This window comes from Bison bison, unplaced genomic scaffold (genome assembly GCF_000754665.1).
Source record: "Bison bison bison isolate TAMUID 2011002044 unplaced genomic scaffold, Bison_UMD1.0 scf7180017864194, whole genome shotgun sequence".
Lineage (NCBI taxonomy): Eukaryota > Metazoa > Chordata > Mammalia > Artiodactyla > Bovidae > Bison > Bison bison.
The window spans coordinates 433,736-450,865 of record NW_011494766.1 but is presented as its reverse complement, the minus strand read 5'-3'; positions in this window follow the sequence as shown (position 1 = coordinate 450,865).

Below are 17,130 nucleotides of genomic sequence, written 5' to 3'. Positions count from 1 at the left end.
ACCCCTTACTCTTCAGGGAGGAGCTCCATTTTTGTAATACCCTTTCCACTAGTCAGCACACGGGGGTGGGGCCTGGCAAGATTGTCTTTGTCACTTTCACCTGTCTCAACATGGCTCCCCCTCCTTTTTTGTGGAAGTGCTATTCTGTTAATACTAGTCTTGAGGTCTTACTTTAACATGAACCCGCTCATCATCTTTTGAGATCGCTCTTAAGCCAAAATTCTCATCGTTTTTGTACGTGGAAGTTATTCCTTTGCCTCTTTTGTTAAAATTTTGGACAGAGGAAATCTTTTAAGGCAGAGAGGGCAATGGCAGCCCACTCCAGTATTCTTGCCTGGAAAATCCCATGGATGGAAGAGCCTGGTACGCTGTAGTCCATGGGGTCGCTAAGAGTCGACATGACTAAGCAGCTTCACTTTCACTTTTCACTTTTCATATTCATGCATTGGAGAAGGAAATGGCAACCCACTCCAGTGTTCTTGCCTGGAGAATCCCAGGGACAGAGGAGCCTAGTGGGCTGCCGTCTATGGGGTCGCACAGAGTCGGACACGACTGAAGAGACTTAGCGGCAGCAGCAGCAGTATTTGCAAAAATGAAGTAGAGAATTGAGGATATGTATGATCATTTTCAAACTGTGGAAAGACAGTGATTCATGGAAAGTAGTTTAGATTTGGGAGTCAGAATAGGGTTTTGATTCCTACAGTTTTGTCAGCATTTTTCAAATACTCTGTCATTATCTGTCCCCTACTGGAAGATTTGATTTTTGATTGCCCTGGATTTTGGTATTACTTTATTAAAAACTTGACTTTTTAAGAAAAATTCCCACTGCCATGAGACTATTTTCAAGATATATCATTGACTAACAGAAGCAAGTCACAGAATTTTAAGTGTAGAAAACCCAATGTATGAAAGAAGAGATTATATATGCATGCATTTGTGTATATGTAGTAGTCTAATGACATTGATTGAACCACATAAAAATACTTTAGGAGACAGAGGTAGATCACATCTGGGGATAATTGACAAAAAACTTTTATCTCTTTTGATGTTTTCACAGTGATAATCTACTGTTGTGGCTTGACTTTGAATTAAAAAAATCAACAGGAAAAGTGTATGACTCACTAATGAATGATGGGATAAGCTGGCCTGCATTTAGGAAAGCAGGTTTAATTACTACCTCAAGCATACAGAAGGATAAGTTCTTCTAGAGTAATAATTACTGAGTGTTTATATTGTGCCGTCACCTCACTCGGATTTTTTTTTTCTACTCATTAATTTTCACAACCAAGAGAATGTGTAGGGCAGATCATTCCACTCCATGAGAGTGAAGTTAGGAAAGGTTGCATATGATAGAGCTGAATTTCCGGTGCACATGCTCCTTTCTCTTCATTCTTGCCTACTTCTGTCCTGGCTTGCATTTCTCTTAAGTATATATGAAAAATGTCAAACAGTTTTGAATGAAATACAGTGCATCCTATTGATTTTTTTTTTTAAATGTCCTAGGGAAAATTCTTAAATGTACTTAGAAAAGCTAAAAAAGAGAAAAAGCTCATACTGTTTTCCTCATATTGTAACCTTGCTAGTGAAGAGCAGTGTATTTCAAGTCGTCTGGGACTCAATGACAGAAGACGCTGATTACCACAGTCTCCAAGCGGGAGATCTAAATTTGACCCTGAAGCCTTGGTGTTGTATGACATGAAGTCAGACTGCAAGGTCATGCAGTGTTCTGCAAATAATCCTGTAATTAGATCTTCCAGGCTCTCTTAACTACAACTCTTTACTCATGTGGTGATTTGTACCAGCGAGCATACCCGAATTACTTAGATTTTTATTATAAAAGTAATGTGTGCCCAAAGTTAGGTGTTTTGGTAAGTATAATTACTGTCAACTTCCAGAGTAGAGGGACTTCCTTTTAATGTCTGTCCACTACTTAACAATCTAGGTGGGCGGGGACCACACCCTGATAGTTTTTTATCACTACCTTTACAGCCAGGATTCTAGTAGTGGTTAAAAAAAATTAAAGTGAAAATTTAGATGATGCTTTCTGCTTTGCTTTTTTACCCTGGAAATATACCAAACAGGCATTTATAAGAAATAGTTTAATTGCATCTGTAATATTTTTATTGTATCTAAGAAATTATTTAACCCTCATGTTAGACAGTTAACACCAAAGACTAATGTCCTTTTTCTGCCTTGCCTGCTCATGACAGAGTTAAGACTTTTCCCTGAATTTTGAGAATTGTGTATCTGTTAAGACAGATGAGAAGGTAATGAAAATAGAACTATAAATCTGAAAATGGGGATCAATCTTTACAAATCTTGCCCACTTGCCAGTTGACCTCAGTGTTAATTTCTGTGCAAGTGAAATTTCTGTTTTATTCACAATCTATCCCAACTTTGCCTAGCGCATACGAGTAAATTAGACATTGTTGACCTTAAAAAGGAAACTAGAAACCAGTTGTGCTGTGTGTGTGTGTGTTAGTTGCTCAGTTGTGTCCAACTCTTTGCTACCCCGTGGACTGTAGCCCACCAGATTCCTCTGTCCATGGGATTCTCCAGGCAAGAATAGTGGAGTGGGTTGTCATTTCCTTCTCCAATTGTGCCATACATTTCTTATCTAAAAGTAGGTGTAGTTCTTCATTTGTTGTTTTTCATTCACTCAGTTGTTCTCACTGTAACCCCATGGATGGCAGCATGCCAGGTTTCTCTGTCCTTCAGCATCTCCCGATCTTTGCTAAACCCATGTTCATTGAGTCGGTGATGCCATCCAACCATCTCATCCTCTGTCATCTCCTTCGTTTTCCTGCCTTCACCTTTCCCAGCATCAGGTCTTTTCCAGTGAGTCGGCTCTTCCCATCAAGTGGCCAAAGTGTTGGAGCTTCAGCATCAGTCCTTCCAATGAATATTCAGGGTTGATTTCGTTTAGGATTGACTGGTTTGATCTCCTTGCAATCCAGGGAACTCTCAAGAGTCTTTTCCAGTACCACGGTTGGAAAGCATCAATTCTTCAACACTCAGCCTTCTTTATGGTCCAACTCTCACATCCAAACCTGGCTACTGGAAAATCTATAGCTTTGACTGGGCATCCCTCATGGCTCAGTGGCAAAGAACCCGCCTGCCAGTGCAAGAGACACAGGTTCAATCCCTGGGTCGGGGAGTTCCCCTGGAGAAGGAAATGGCAGCCCACTCCAATATTCTTTCCAGGGAAATCCCATGGAAGAGGAGCCTGGTGGGCTATAGTCCATGAGGTTGCAAAAGAGTCGGACTGAACTTAGCAACTCAACAATGGTAACAATACTCTCAAATCCATACATGGCTACTGGAAAAACTATAGCTTTGACTAGACAGACCTTTGTCAGCAAAGTGTTGTCTCTGCTCTTTAATATGCTATCTAGGTTTGTCATAGTGTGTCTTCCAAGAAGAAAGCATCTTTTAATTTCATGGCTGTAGTCACCATCCACAGTGATTTTGGAGCCCAAGAAAATAAAGTCTGTCACTGTTTCCATTGTTTCCCCATCTATTTGCCATAAAGTGATGAGACTAGATGCCATGATCTTAATTTTCTGAATGTTGAGTTTTAAGCCAACTTTTTCATTCTCTTCTTTCACTTTCAAGAGGCACTTTAGTTCCTCTTCATTTTCTGCCATTAGAGTGGTATCATCTGGATATCTGAGGTTATTGACGTTTCTCCTGGCAGTCTGGATTCCAGCTTGTGCTTCATGAGCCCGGCGTTTCGCACAATGTACTCTGCATATATGTTTCCAAATGTCTAATGGAGAATTGTTCAAAGAGGTAACAAATGGGTGAATTCCTTTGAAAAGGAATGGAGCTTTGTCAAAACCCTTGTAAGCAGGCTTGGAGCCTTTTCTGGCAATCTCAACCCCATAGCCAAAGAAGCAGACATTCCCATAGGATACTGAGAGCTATGCCTCAGATATAAGAGAATCTCTCTGTTGCTACCATATCTTGCTTCCATTTTGAGTCCCCTCAACTCAGACTTTGTGATTCAGTTTCTTTTCTGAAGTCTGTCTCTCCCTCTCTCGGGCCTTTGACTCAGTAAGGCACTTGCCCAGTTCTCCTAGCTCTGACATAAAGTTTAATTCCACTTTCTCCCCAGCCTTCACCTCTTAACAGTTAGTATCTGACAACAGCCTGCCTGTAGCTCCTTCCCTGTTTTCCTGTTCTTCGTTACACCTGCACTCAGGCCAGGCTCCCACACAATATAATCAGTTGTTCTTAAACTGGGTCCTGTGCCAAACCTCTAGGGATTATGTTTCAAACCTATTTGTCAGTGTGGAAATAATTCACAGAGGATGATGTAAAGAATAGCATCAGCTCCACTGGGACTTTCTTGCAGTGCTGGGCCGGCAGCTCTAGATGTTGAACCAGCCCACATGACAACTTGCAGACCCAGTGAAGCTCTGATTGACCTGGAGTTTGAGCATTGACTTCAGGGGTAGGACACAGTAAATTTATTTACCTCTAAAGACTTTTTTTTTTTTTTTTCTAAAGACTTTTTGATGCCACTTTTTCTGCCACTGTTACATCTTTGCCACTTAGAGTTCACACCAGTCCTAAAATAAGTTTAGGTTGTGCCTTTTACCTTTTGCAGTCAGGTGCCTTCATTTGATATTAAGGTTAAGAAACACAGTGATTATTCTTCTTGGCATCAACTTTACTGAAATGTATTTTTTTGGCTTATTCTAATTACACATCATAACTTAAAAGTATAATCTTTAAGGTGTTTTTTATTTCTTTGCTTCTCTATGAATGCCTTAGGGCTTCCCTAATGGCTCAGTTGGTAAAGAATCTACCTGCAGTGCAGGAGACCACCTGCATTGCAGGAGCCCTGGGTTCTATCCCTGCTTGGGGAAGATCCCCTGGAGAAGAGAAATGGCCACCCACTCCAGTATTCTTGCCTGGGAAATCCCATGGACACAGGAGCCTGATATGCTACAGTCTGTGGTGTCGCAAGCGTTGGACATGATTGAGTAATTAACCACCATGAATACCTTGCCTGAGCTTTGATTTTATCATCTATAAAATGAAAATACAGACTGTCACCAACATTTACAGGGGGTTTGCTATGCTAGGTCCTTGCTTAGCACTTTACAACAAAGTTATGGCAAAACTAGAAGGTCTTGTCACATGAGGTCATTATTCCCACTCCTACCTCTGAAGGGACAGAGAGGACATGGGCTAAGATTCAGGATTTGGCTTACCTATTTAACAATATATCAAATCTCCTGACTCCTAGAGCAAAGATGTATGATCTTGGAATAGCAAAGGTGGACTTTTTAAAGAAACAAGGGCAATAGGGAGAGGTGGGGAAGCAGTGGTTATTTTCCATTTATAATTGTGTTTTTTCATTCCTTCCCTTGTCTCTGTCCAAATGCACAGTCCCACTTCTTCCATGCCCTCCCAACACAGCCCTGGTACAATAGTGAGCATCATCTGAGATCCCCATACAGCACACAGTTCTTTGCCTGCAGCTGTAGTATCGATGGGGTGAGAGCACATAGCCCTCATATTTATTGAAATTATCTGGTTTTAATCTTAACGAGAAGCTAAAACTGACCAGACCTATTTGTTGATCTTTTTCTTCTTGAACACATATGAGCCTTTATTTCTCTTTTATTAAAGATGGAAATCTCTCCTCAGAGTAAGTCACGTGCAGCATTAACCTTGTAATCCTGGCTTAGAAAGTTTTCTCAGAGCTTTGAAGCTGAAGCGTGAATCAGCATACTGACTCTAGGCAAATCCACTCCAGAAAGCCATTTCCTTGTGAAAGTAGCATCACACGTACAAAGAAGATGTTGCTCATAATACTGATAGACTAAAATGACCAAGGGGTCCAAAAATCTCTTTGTCTCATTAGCATTCTGCAATGAACAGTACAGTAGTTGACAGTAAAATACGTGGCTCTATGGAGATCCCTTTGATAATGATCGTAATGGTCCGTAGTATATCTAGATAACTGCAGAGGTGTGGTGTGGGGTGAATAGTGTCTCCTCCAAAAGTCATGTCTAGCAAGAATCTCAGGATGTGAAAACAAATGGTTTCTCATCTTGTTTTTTCCATTAACTCCCTGACTATAAGCAAATCACTTAACCAAGTCATCTATGAAACAAGAGTTTTACTGAGGGAAGCCTATGATGCCTCCTAGTTTGAACATTAAAGACCCAATAATGTCTTTACTGTGATTTACAAGGACCTGAAGCTGTGCTTGTCTTTCCTTATTGATTCATGTGAGGACTCTTCTGTCTGGGAGGTTCTGGCTTTTGGAGCAAGTGCAGTGCCAACAGGGCTGCATGTCTCCCCTTACTGGAGCTTGTTTTCCAGAACTGTGAGTGTTGTCACCTTGGTTGAGTATGACTCTTCACACAGGTGCAGGAAGATATTTACAAGCAGTCAATATCAGGAATGGAGTTCCTTCTGTATTTAGAATCCCAGGGGGACTTGTGAAAGAAGAGTTCCTGAAATGCTAGGCTATATAGATGGGAGGAATTAATAGCTCAGTCCTTGCAAGTAAAAGTGAAGGAAAAAAAAGAGCATTAAGATGATCTATAGTCATTTCACTCCAAAGTACAAGTGTCTTATTGCAATGAAATCCGCTCTTGTGATATCATAAATTTCCTCTGGAGTAACCTGTGTTAGGTGACTTTGGATCCAGAAAGAGACTCTTAAAGGAAGCCAAAACAGAGTTGTTGGCTCATCATTTGATATTAACGAAGTGTCAAGTTCATAAGCTACTGTACAGAAACTTTCCCACTGCAAACTTTTTCTATGATGACCTGGAAACACGAAGTACAACCCTAAAAGCAAGGGCATAAAGGAGGAATGTATCATATTTGTCTTCATCTAAACTAAAATATGAAGAAGTAGCTCCTAAGACGGTCTCCCAGTATGTGGGGGAGTGTTGGAGAAAGGGTTTCCATTTTAGACCAAAGACAGTGGGGGGCAGGATTTTCAATTTCAGTGCACAGGATCCATTAGATTTTCCTTAGCAATTTAATGATAGGGTTTAATAGGGAGGAAGAGCTGCAGAACTATGTTCTTTGGGCCTTTTTATGTATTGTACGAAGCCATGAAACTTGGGTTGGTAGAACGATAGTATGGAAACTTTAAGGAATTGGACAATAAAAAAACATGCTTGCTGATGTGCTGTGGGAAACTTATGATTCTGTATTATTTGGAGTATGAGGTTTTTAATTGTCTTACTCAAATTAATTGAAGTCTTGGGGTACCTATAAGTGAAAACTTAATATTATTTGCCATTGTATAAAATATATATGTATTGGTTTACATATATTTGTGTTTAATACATAATTATACATTGTAACATGAAGATAATGGAAAGTTGACTCTATTCTGATTTTTCTTTTTTCTTTTTGATGCTTCTGTGTAGATTAAGTCAATCAGTTACCAACCCAAGGGAGACTGGAAGTGGATTCCAGTCTGAATTTTGTTTCCATGGTAACTCACTAGCGACCATAGCTTGTTCTACTTTTTTTTTCTGGTTGTTAAACTGACTTAAATCTTCACTTTTATGTAGTGAAAAATAATTGACTATTTGTTGGTATTATGCCAATTGCAAAGAATCTGAGAAATTAAAAAAAATACTGATTTCCATAAGGAAAATATTAGAAATACTGGATTTATTGATGCCAGTCTTGCCAAGGATGCCTGATTTAGAAACCAGGGATGCAACTGTCATTTACCAGAGAGTGCAAGAATACCCACATCTCATTTATTGCCAATCAGTGGTCTTCACAAAGTCCTTGAAAGAAGTCTCTAGACAGCCTGAAGTTTGTGATTTGAATTTGGTTCCCAGATCAAAGCAGAGGATTGAAGAGGAGCCCCATTTGGAGCTTCACTTCTTTCCAAGCATCTTCGGACTAAACGATGGCCAGGCCTTCACAGTCTGCATCCAGACCTTGCCCCCAAGCCCATGGGTCAGATCTCAGCACCCTCCTGGGAGAAAAGGTAGAGTTGTTACCCTCATGCTTTGTTAGGAAAACAAAGAAAGTGAGTTTGCCTTCAAGACAAACCGAGGGGTAGGGAAGAGAGTCTCCATGAGAGATGATCAAGCCCTGGGCTGGTTTATCTTTCTAGTGATGAAGTACAGAAGTAAAATAAAGCTTTCAGTATATGTGTGCTGCTATTTCAGTCTCTTGTGACTTCTCCCACTAGAGGAAAGAGACTGTCTGAACCCAAGAGTCTGAACTGTACAAAATCAGGGTGAAGGGTGATAAGGAGCCTAGATGCTTTTCCTTAGAAGCAAATGAAAATGAACACTCAACTCCTCATTTACCTTCTTCCACCTTGCTACTATTTCCCAGATAGCATAGTTGGTAAAGAACCCGCCTGCAATGCAGGAGACCCTGATTCAATTCTTGCATTGGGAAGACTGGTTGGAGAAGGGATAGGCTACCCACTACAGTATTCTTGGGCTTCCCTTGTGGCTCAGCTGGTAAAGAATCCGCCTGCAGTGCAGGAGACCTGGGTTTGATTCCTGAGTTGGGAAGATCTCCTGGAGAAGGGAAAGGCTATCCACTCCAGTATTCTGGCCTGGAGAATTTCGTGGACTGTATAGGTCATGGAGTTGCAAAGAGTCAGATACGACTGAGCAGCTTGCACTTCACACCTTGCTGTATCACTCACCATTGACAAACCAATAGGTCATCCCGAGGAGAGGTCTTCTTACTTGAGCTGTCATTGACTCAGAGACACCCTGAATGTTTCAGCCTGGTGGGACTTTTGAAATCATCAGGCCCACTTGCCTATTACCCAGTTGAGGGAGGGGAGCCAGTGGGAAGACCTGCTCAGGGTCACCAAGAAGTGACAAAGTTAGGAATCCAACTTGGGTGTGAATCCAAGATTCTGTCACCCATGTCTGCCTGTCCCCTGCTCCATTTCTGTCATATCACCAGCTCTTTGTTGCTGTCACTTTTCCCCCCCCCCATGTTCACTTGTTTGCCTTAATGTGACTGTTTTCTCTGCTCAGAGCCCAGCTTGGTTTAAGTTTTATGTTTTAACATCTCAGATTCTGTTTGAAAAAATATTTCCATTTATTATTGTTACTGAGTTTATTCTTTAAGTGCATGAGGAAAATAAAAATCTGAATTTCAGCCCACGGAACCTTGTGTAGTATGAGTTTATACAGTGAGTGCAGCACCTTCTTGGTGTGAAAAGGCAAAGCATATATTTAAGTGCTAGTCATCTTTGAGGAGAACTCCCACTTGATCCTTTGTCAGATCAGGTGTTTTCTCTAAGGCCTTCCTAACCCCACTTACAGAGCTGCCACCTTTCCTCTGTGTCCTCACAATATTGTGCTGAATTATAGACTGGCCACATTGTTGTAATTATCTCTTTCCATGGAAACTGGCCCATGCCATTTGCAGCAGTGGTTCCTCACTATAGTGAGGATAAAATAGATCTTCTTAACCATGCCATGCAAAGCTCCCTGCCGTTGGCTCTCTGTCCACATCTCCAGCTTAATTTAGTGCCACCACCTTTCATATGGTGTTCTGGCCACACTGCCTGTTATTTCTATCATGGCTCTTTTTCTTTCCATAGCACATGTGTTAATTTCTGTACATTTATTTCAATGATTATTGATGCTGAAGAAGGTGATTCTGGAAAGACCACATCCAACAAGATAAGTCAAGATGCTCCGTCCATGGCAACAGCAGAGATGCAAGCAGGTTATGCAGAGGTGCTGGTGGGAGCCTGGTGGAGTCCTGTCTGATGCCTTCTCTTGGCTCCATGAAGTATAAGACTGTATGTTAAAGAGAGAACATGAGGCTGGGGGAGAATGAGTGAATGTTTACTCAGATATAATGCAGTTTCTTTATCCATAAAGTAAATGTAATAATAGGGCCTCACAGAATTTTTATAAGAATTAAGTAAAGAATAGATGGTATAGCCACAGACGCACAGAGTTAAATACCCCTAGACATGCAGTAATTACATATGCAACACATGCAGATACTACCTATCCATAGACATACAGGTATTGCAAATCCATACACATATAAAGAAAAATAATAGATAAATGGATAAAATCTGGGTATATCTTTGAAGTTTTTAGAGCACAATACACATATATAAGAGGGTGAGGGGCACAGTATTGCTTAGTGCTGTGTATGTTATGGGTTGAGTTTATATGTTGGGAGTGCTAACCCCCAGTACCTCAGAATGTGACCTTATTTGGAAGTACAGTCACTGGAGACATACATTAAGTTAGGATGAGGTCATACTGGAGTAGAGTTGGGCCTTAACCCAATATAACTGGTGTCCTTATAAAAGCGGGGGATTTAGACACAATCACTGAGACAGAAACAATGTCAAGTGAACCTAAGAGTGGATATTGGGGTGATGGATCACCTAAGAGCCAAGGAATGCTAGTGATTTCCCCACAGCCAACCCTACTGACACCTTAATCATGGCCTTTTAGCCTCCAGAACCATGAGCCAGTAAATTTCCTTTGTTTGAGCCACCTGGTTTGTTATACCTTATTATGGTAGCCGTAGCTAACTAATAGACTATGTTGAGAGCAGAGGCTTTGGAGAATGACTCGCTTGATTTGAATCAAGGCTCTATCACTTAGTAGTTATAGAACACTGAATAAGTAAGTTATTTCTGTTCTCATCTGTAAAGTTGGGATAATGATAGCAAACATTTGGTAAGAGCTTACTCTGGGTGCTCTTCTCCTGTATCTCATAGTATCTCATCTCATACTAAGTCCTAGGCACTCATATATTCTGTATGTTCTTTGCAGCCCTGGAAGTAGGTCCCCTCAGCATTTTATGGCTGCAGATTCCAACCAGACTTTCTGCTTTTAGAGCCCACCCTCTTAACCACTCCTATTCCCTGCTTCTCTAGTGCCTCCCTCATAAGTGAGCTAGGAGGTGATGCTTTTGAAGTACTAAGAGCAGTGCCTGCCATGTAGCAAGAGGGCAATAAAAATGGAGCTATTTTACTATTTAAGGGGGATGAGGAAGAGATGTGACAGTTGTGTGTATCAGGACAGACCTCCTACTAGTGAAAAATGGGAAGATAACTAGGCAGTGGTCATTGTCCATCTGAGGACAAATGATTAAGATTGCATAATTTATCTTCAGCAATGCTTATATTTTAGAAGGACTTGTAGTTCCTGTACAAGCCTGGTGGCATGAAAAAGCAATTTCTTCCTTTTCTTTCTGGATATCATACTAAAGCAAGAAAGGTGAATGAAGGAAAAAACCTGATAACTCTGTTTTCAGTGAAAGTAGGTGACAGCCAAGTGTGCTAACTCAGAAGTGCTTAGGGACTGCCAAAAGCAGCAAAGTTTACCACAGAAGCCACATGGAGTGAATGCAACACAAACTTCATCAGGGGAGTAGGGTGGGGAGGTGGGAAATCAAAAGTGAACTAGAACAGGGAAAGAATATATATGCTGATTATAAGAGCTGAAAATGAAGGTCATGATCATTTTCATAGATGCTTACTACATTTGACAAACTAAACTGTTTATGAGAATAGATAAATGCATTATTAATGTTACAAAACTACATCTATTTCAGTTCTAAAACTGGCATCAAAGTCAATGGGACAACACTAGACTCATTCCCGACTAAAGGAAGGAACAAAATCAGGAATCTATCTTTTACCAGTATTGTTAAACATTTACTGGATGAACAGTTACACAAGAGAGAGATGTTAAAGGTTAATTAATTTTAAAAAGAGGTGGTAAGGATGAATGTTATGGTATGTGAAGTGTATCTAAATATTTCTGTTTTTAATACAGGAATTGGTAAAACTCATACTCTTTTATAGACAATATAGATAATATCATATATCTGGAAAATAAAAGAGTAGCTAAAAATATAAAACTATCAGAAGTTCCTCTGGGTCCTAGACTATGCAATTAATATGCAGATATCAATAGCTGTCATGTATATAACCAGTGAAGTTGCTCAGTTGTGTCCAACTCTTTGCCATCCCATGGACTGTAGCCTACCAGGCTCCTCCATCCATGGAATTTTCCAGGCAAGAGTACTGGAGTGGGTTTCCATTTCCTTCTCCAGGGGATCTTCCTGACCTAGGGATCGAACCCAGGTCTCCCGCATTGCAGACACACTTTACTGTCTGAGCTACCAGAGAAGCTCTTCATGTATATAAGCAGCAGGCAAAAGAGGCATTTCATAGTGGAGGCAGGATGGTTGCAGTGCAGCTGGTAAAACTGGGTAGTATTCCAGGAGGAAAAAAAAAAGAATCTCTTACATATATCTCAAGAAAAAAGGATTTAAGTGAAAAGAAGAAATTACAAAACTGCAGGAAGAAAACATGGAAGAACTCCATTTTAACCTTGGAACAGAGAAGCTCTTACTAAATATTTCTCAAAAACCAGAAGCTATAAAATATTGATGGTCAGCTATACTGCTGCTGCTGCTAAGAAGCTTCAGTTGTGCCCAACTCTGTGCAACCCCAAAGACTGCAGCCCACCAAGCTCCACCATCCCTGGGATTCTCCAGGCAAGAACACTGGAGTGGGTTGCCATTTCCTTCTCCAATGCATGAAAGTGAAAGTCAGTCAGTCATGTCTGACTCTTCGTGATCCCATGGACTGCAGCCTACCAGGCTCCTCTGTCCATGGGATTTTCCAGGCAAGAGTACTGGAGTGGGGTGCCATTGCCTTCTCCGATGATCAGCTATAGACATACATTAAAAAACAACAACTTTTACATAGCAAGAATCAACATAAGCAAAGTGTAAATATGAAAAAGGTTATAATTCATTTATAAAGACTAATTAATGATTAATTATCTGCCACTTATCTAAGGGCAGGGGTTATATCAATGACTAAAACTGACAAAAATCTCTACTTTATTACACCTTATTTTCTAGTTAATTTATCAATTGTGCCTTCCTCATGTATGGAAACATTAGAAATTAAGAATAAGACTATCAACCTAATAGAAAAATGAGTAAAGGATACTAACAGTAGTTCATGCAAAGAAAATTCAAATCTCTTAACTCTTAATAATAAATTAAAATATACTGACTTCATTTATATAGAAAGAGAATTAAACTACATTTATATACCATTTTTCATTTATCAGTTTGATAGTATCTAGAAGCTTAACAAAGTTTTCTGGGAAGGCTGTGGAGAACAGACTTACTCAGTCTGGGAGTCTAAATTAATACAGTCTCAATGGACGGCTTGGAGAAGGAAATGGCAACCCAGTCCAGTGTTCTTGCCTGGAGAATCCCAGGGATGGGGGAGCCTGGTGGGCTGCCATCTCGGGTCACACAGAGTCGGACACGACCGATGCGACTTAGCAGCAGCAGTGGACGGCAATTTGGAATATCTATCAAAACTGCAAAAGCAAATAGCTTTTTAACCAAGAGGTTTGTTTTTATTAATAGAAACTTAGACTCATGTTTTTACAGGTGATAAATGTCATATAGTACTAGCTATTGAAGCACTCTTACAGCAAAGGTTAGAATCAATCCAAGTGTCCATCACTTTGGGATTAAATGGGGGTACATCTATCCCAGAGGTCAGCAAATAATAACCCACAGGCCAGGTCCAGCTCAATGCCTGTGTTTATATGGCCCACAAGCTAACAAAGGCTCTTACATGTTAAGTGCTTTAAAAAGGCAGAAGGATGATGTTTTGTAACACATAAAAATTATATGAAATTCTAATTTCAGTGTTGATAAAGTTTTATTGGAATACAGCCATACGAGTCAGTTTGTATGTTATCTGCTCTTGCCCTCAGGAGCTGACGCTGTGACAAAGACCATATGTGCCTCTCTCATTGCTTACTTCTGTTGCTTGACTCACTGTAAATTGTAGTGATGCAGTTAGAATTTGACAGTGTTTCAAGTGCCATACAACTAATACATAGAATTTTATGACCCAAATGTAATGATAAATTTAATAGATCTCCACTTATGCAAGTGAAAGTTTTATTTGGAGGTAATACATATCCAGGACCAAAGACTACTGCAGACAATAGAGGCAGAAAAATAATTCTTTACCATTTTATTGTTTTCTCAAACAACAAAATGCAAAGGATAAAGTTTCACTTTTACTTACTGTTGATTTCTAGACTGTCATTTCAGAGGTATGTAACATACTTACTAGAGAATGAGGAATTCACTGGAGATTTTCAGTTGATTGGATGGAGTCTTTCTCGACATATTAATGTATGCAGGAACTAACTCTTGGGATTCAGACACTCGAATGGCATTTTTTCACAGTGCTCAGTCTTACAGAATACATTTATATTTGTTGCAAAACAAAGATTTTTCCATTTCTGTCAAATTAAAAATGAGCTCCTATACCTGTTATCATGGCATTTTTATTGAACTTCTTAGCCTTTTCAACATTTGTTACTTTATTTTTACTCTGTGTTTTTCATGGAACCACTCCTAATCGCTCCTGAGTCATATAGTATCTGCCTTTCAGGTGTAACTTAATTAACACTCAGCTAATTTATCAGTGGATTGGATAATTGTTAAATAATTTTGATCAGAAATCCCCCATCCTCTCTCACCTAAGCAAGGCAATCAAAACTATTTATTGGCCTGAACACATCAGTTTCTCTATATGCTTGCTCTTAAGAGGATTTAATACTCTGATAGGGGAAAAAAAAAAATTTGAACAGGATTCTTAATGAATCAAAACATGCTCAGATTAAATGATTAGAAATTCCCAGTTAATTACTAGGAAGGAAAATAATTTAATTATAGTTCAGCTCTTACGTGGGTTACTGGAGTGAATGTTAAGAAGGACCCTTTCAATCACTTTTCCATTAAAATAAAACAGGCACACTGAGAGATGTAATTCTCCTTTTTTTTTTTTTTTTTTACCCTTTCCAAATTGTATCATTTAAATTGTGTTCAATGTCTCAGTTGCTTATACAAACAACTATGAGCATTGTAATTGACTTGTGAGACAAAAGCTCAACTTATGCATATGGCGAGAAACACTGGGGATTTCTAAGTAAATATTCAGGTTAAAATTTATAGACATCTTGATATCCTGGTTATATTGCCTTAGCTGAGAGTACTTGAGGACTTATAATGGACTTTGGTCATTCTGAAGGGGTCTTTAAGAAACTGCCTGCTCTGTATCTACCAGGATAATCACAACATAGCACTAACAGTTAAATTTTGTTTAGAATAGCAAATACATTTTATTAAACCTAGATATGAGGCAAGTCAACAAAATCTCTTAAAAAAAATCTTACTGTGCATTTATTTCATAATGTTTAAAGAATAAAATGGGAAAATAAAGGTAGAGGTAGATGAAATAAATGTTTTCCCATAGAAATTAAGGTTTTATAAGAGAGCAATTCTCAGAACCCTACATTAGGCCAGCCTCAAACATGAATCACAGAAGTTTTTCTTCTATCATGGAGTATAGAGATCTATGACACCCCAAACCCCAGTATTAGAATGTTCAGTTCAGTTCAGTCGCTCAGTCGTGTCCATCTCTTTGTGACCCCATGAATCGCAGCACGCCAGGCCTCCCTGTCCATCACCAACTCCCGGAGTTCACCCAAACTCACGTCCATCGAGTCAGTGATGCCATCCAACCATCTCATTCTCTGTCTCCTTCTCCTCCTGCCCCCAATCCCTCCCAGCGTCAGAGTCTTTTCCAATGAGTCAATTCTTCACATGAGGTGGCCAAAGTACTGGAGTTTCAGCTTCAGCATCATTCCTTCCAAAGAAATCCCAGGGCTGATCTCCTTCAGAATGGACTGGTTGGATGTCCTTGCAGTCCAAAGGACTCTCAAGAGTCTTCTCCAGCACCACAGTTCAAAAACATCAAGTCTTCGGTGCTCAGCCTTCTTCACAGTCCAACTCTCACATCCATACATGACCATAGGAAAAACCATAGCCTTGACTAGACGGACCTTTGTTGGCAAAGTAATGTCTCTGCTTTTGAATATGCTATCTAGGTTGGTCATAACTTTCCTTCCAAGGAGTAAGCATCTTTTAATTTCATGGCTGCAGTCACCATCTGCAGTGATTTTGGAGCCCCAAAAAATAAAGTCTGACACTGTTTCCACTGTTTCCCCATCTATTTCCCATGAAGTAATGGGAACGGATGTTACTTTTTAAAGAAGCTTTCTCACTACCAGACATCCTCTTCAGAGTATTAACGTTATTCCTAGGAGAGATAATACTTTCCTAGGAGAGAGATACAAGATTTTCCTTGTCAAAATGGGTAAGTTAGGAACGCTGGCCATATAGGTGGAAAGACCTGAAAAGAGAAGAAAGGGGTGTGGGGAACATTGGCAGAGAATTCCCTTTTTGTAGCTTTGATGACATTCAGGTATATTCTTAGGTGCCTTTCTTGAAGTCCACCAGCAAGGTTAAGTAGTAAGAATTAGTATGTAGTATCTTCTATTGGGCTTCCCTGGTAGCTCAGCTAGTAAAGAATCCACCTGCAATGCAGGAGACCCTGGTTTGATTCCTGCGATGGGAAGTTCCCCTGGAGAAGGGGTAAATTACCTGCTCCAGTATTCTTGGACTTCCCTGGTGGCTGACATTCAGCTATATTCTTAGGACTGTTTCTTTAAGTCCGCCAGCAAGGTTAAGTAGTGTGAGTTAGTATCTAGTATCTCCTTTTAGAGTGGTTCTCAAACTGTAGCGTGCAGCAGAACCACGAGGAAGCCCTCTTAGTTATAAAGCTCCAGTCCAGAATTTTCAGTGAAGCAGGTTAGAGGTGAGACTCAAGAATCTGAGAATTTCCCAGTGATTCTGCTGCTCATGGTTCAGAGGAAAAGTTGGCAACTGACATGCATCTGGAGAAAAGCAGAAGGGTACACATTCCACTGAAAAAGATAAGGATTGTTGCTAATGTCACCTAAGCCCTCGGAATTTTTTATTGCATGAAGGTTAAATTGAAATCAAATGGGAAGGTTGTGTTTGAGAGAATATTAGCAATTTACAGAAAATGTTTATGCTTCCTAAGGAGGAGAGTGATGGTCCTCATTTTTTGTGCCCATTTCATTGACTAATAGCAAAAGGACTTTCTGTATTCCTGCCAGTATGTACTGTCAAAACATGGTCTTTGCTCATTTCACTATTCCAATTTCAATCTGTGGATGAAAAGATCAAGGTTAGT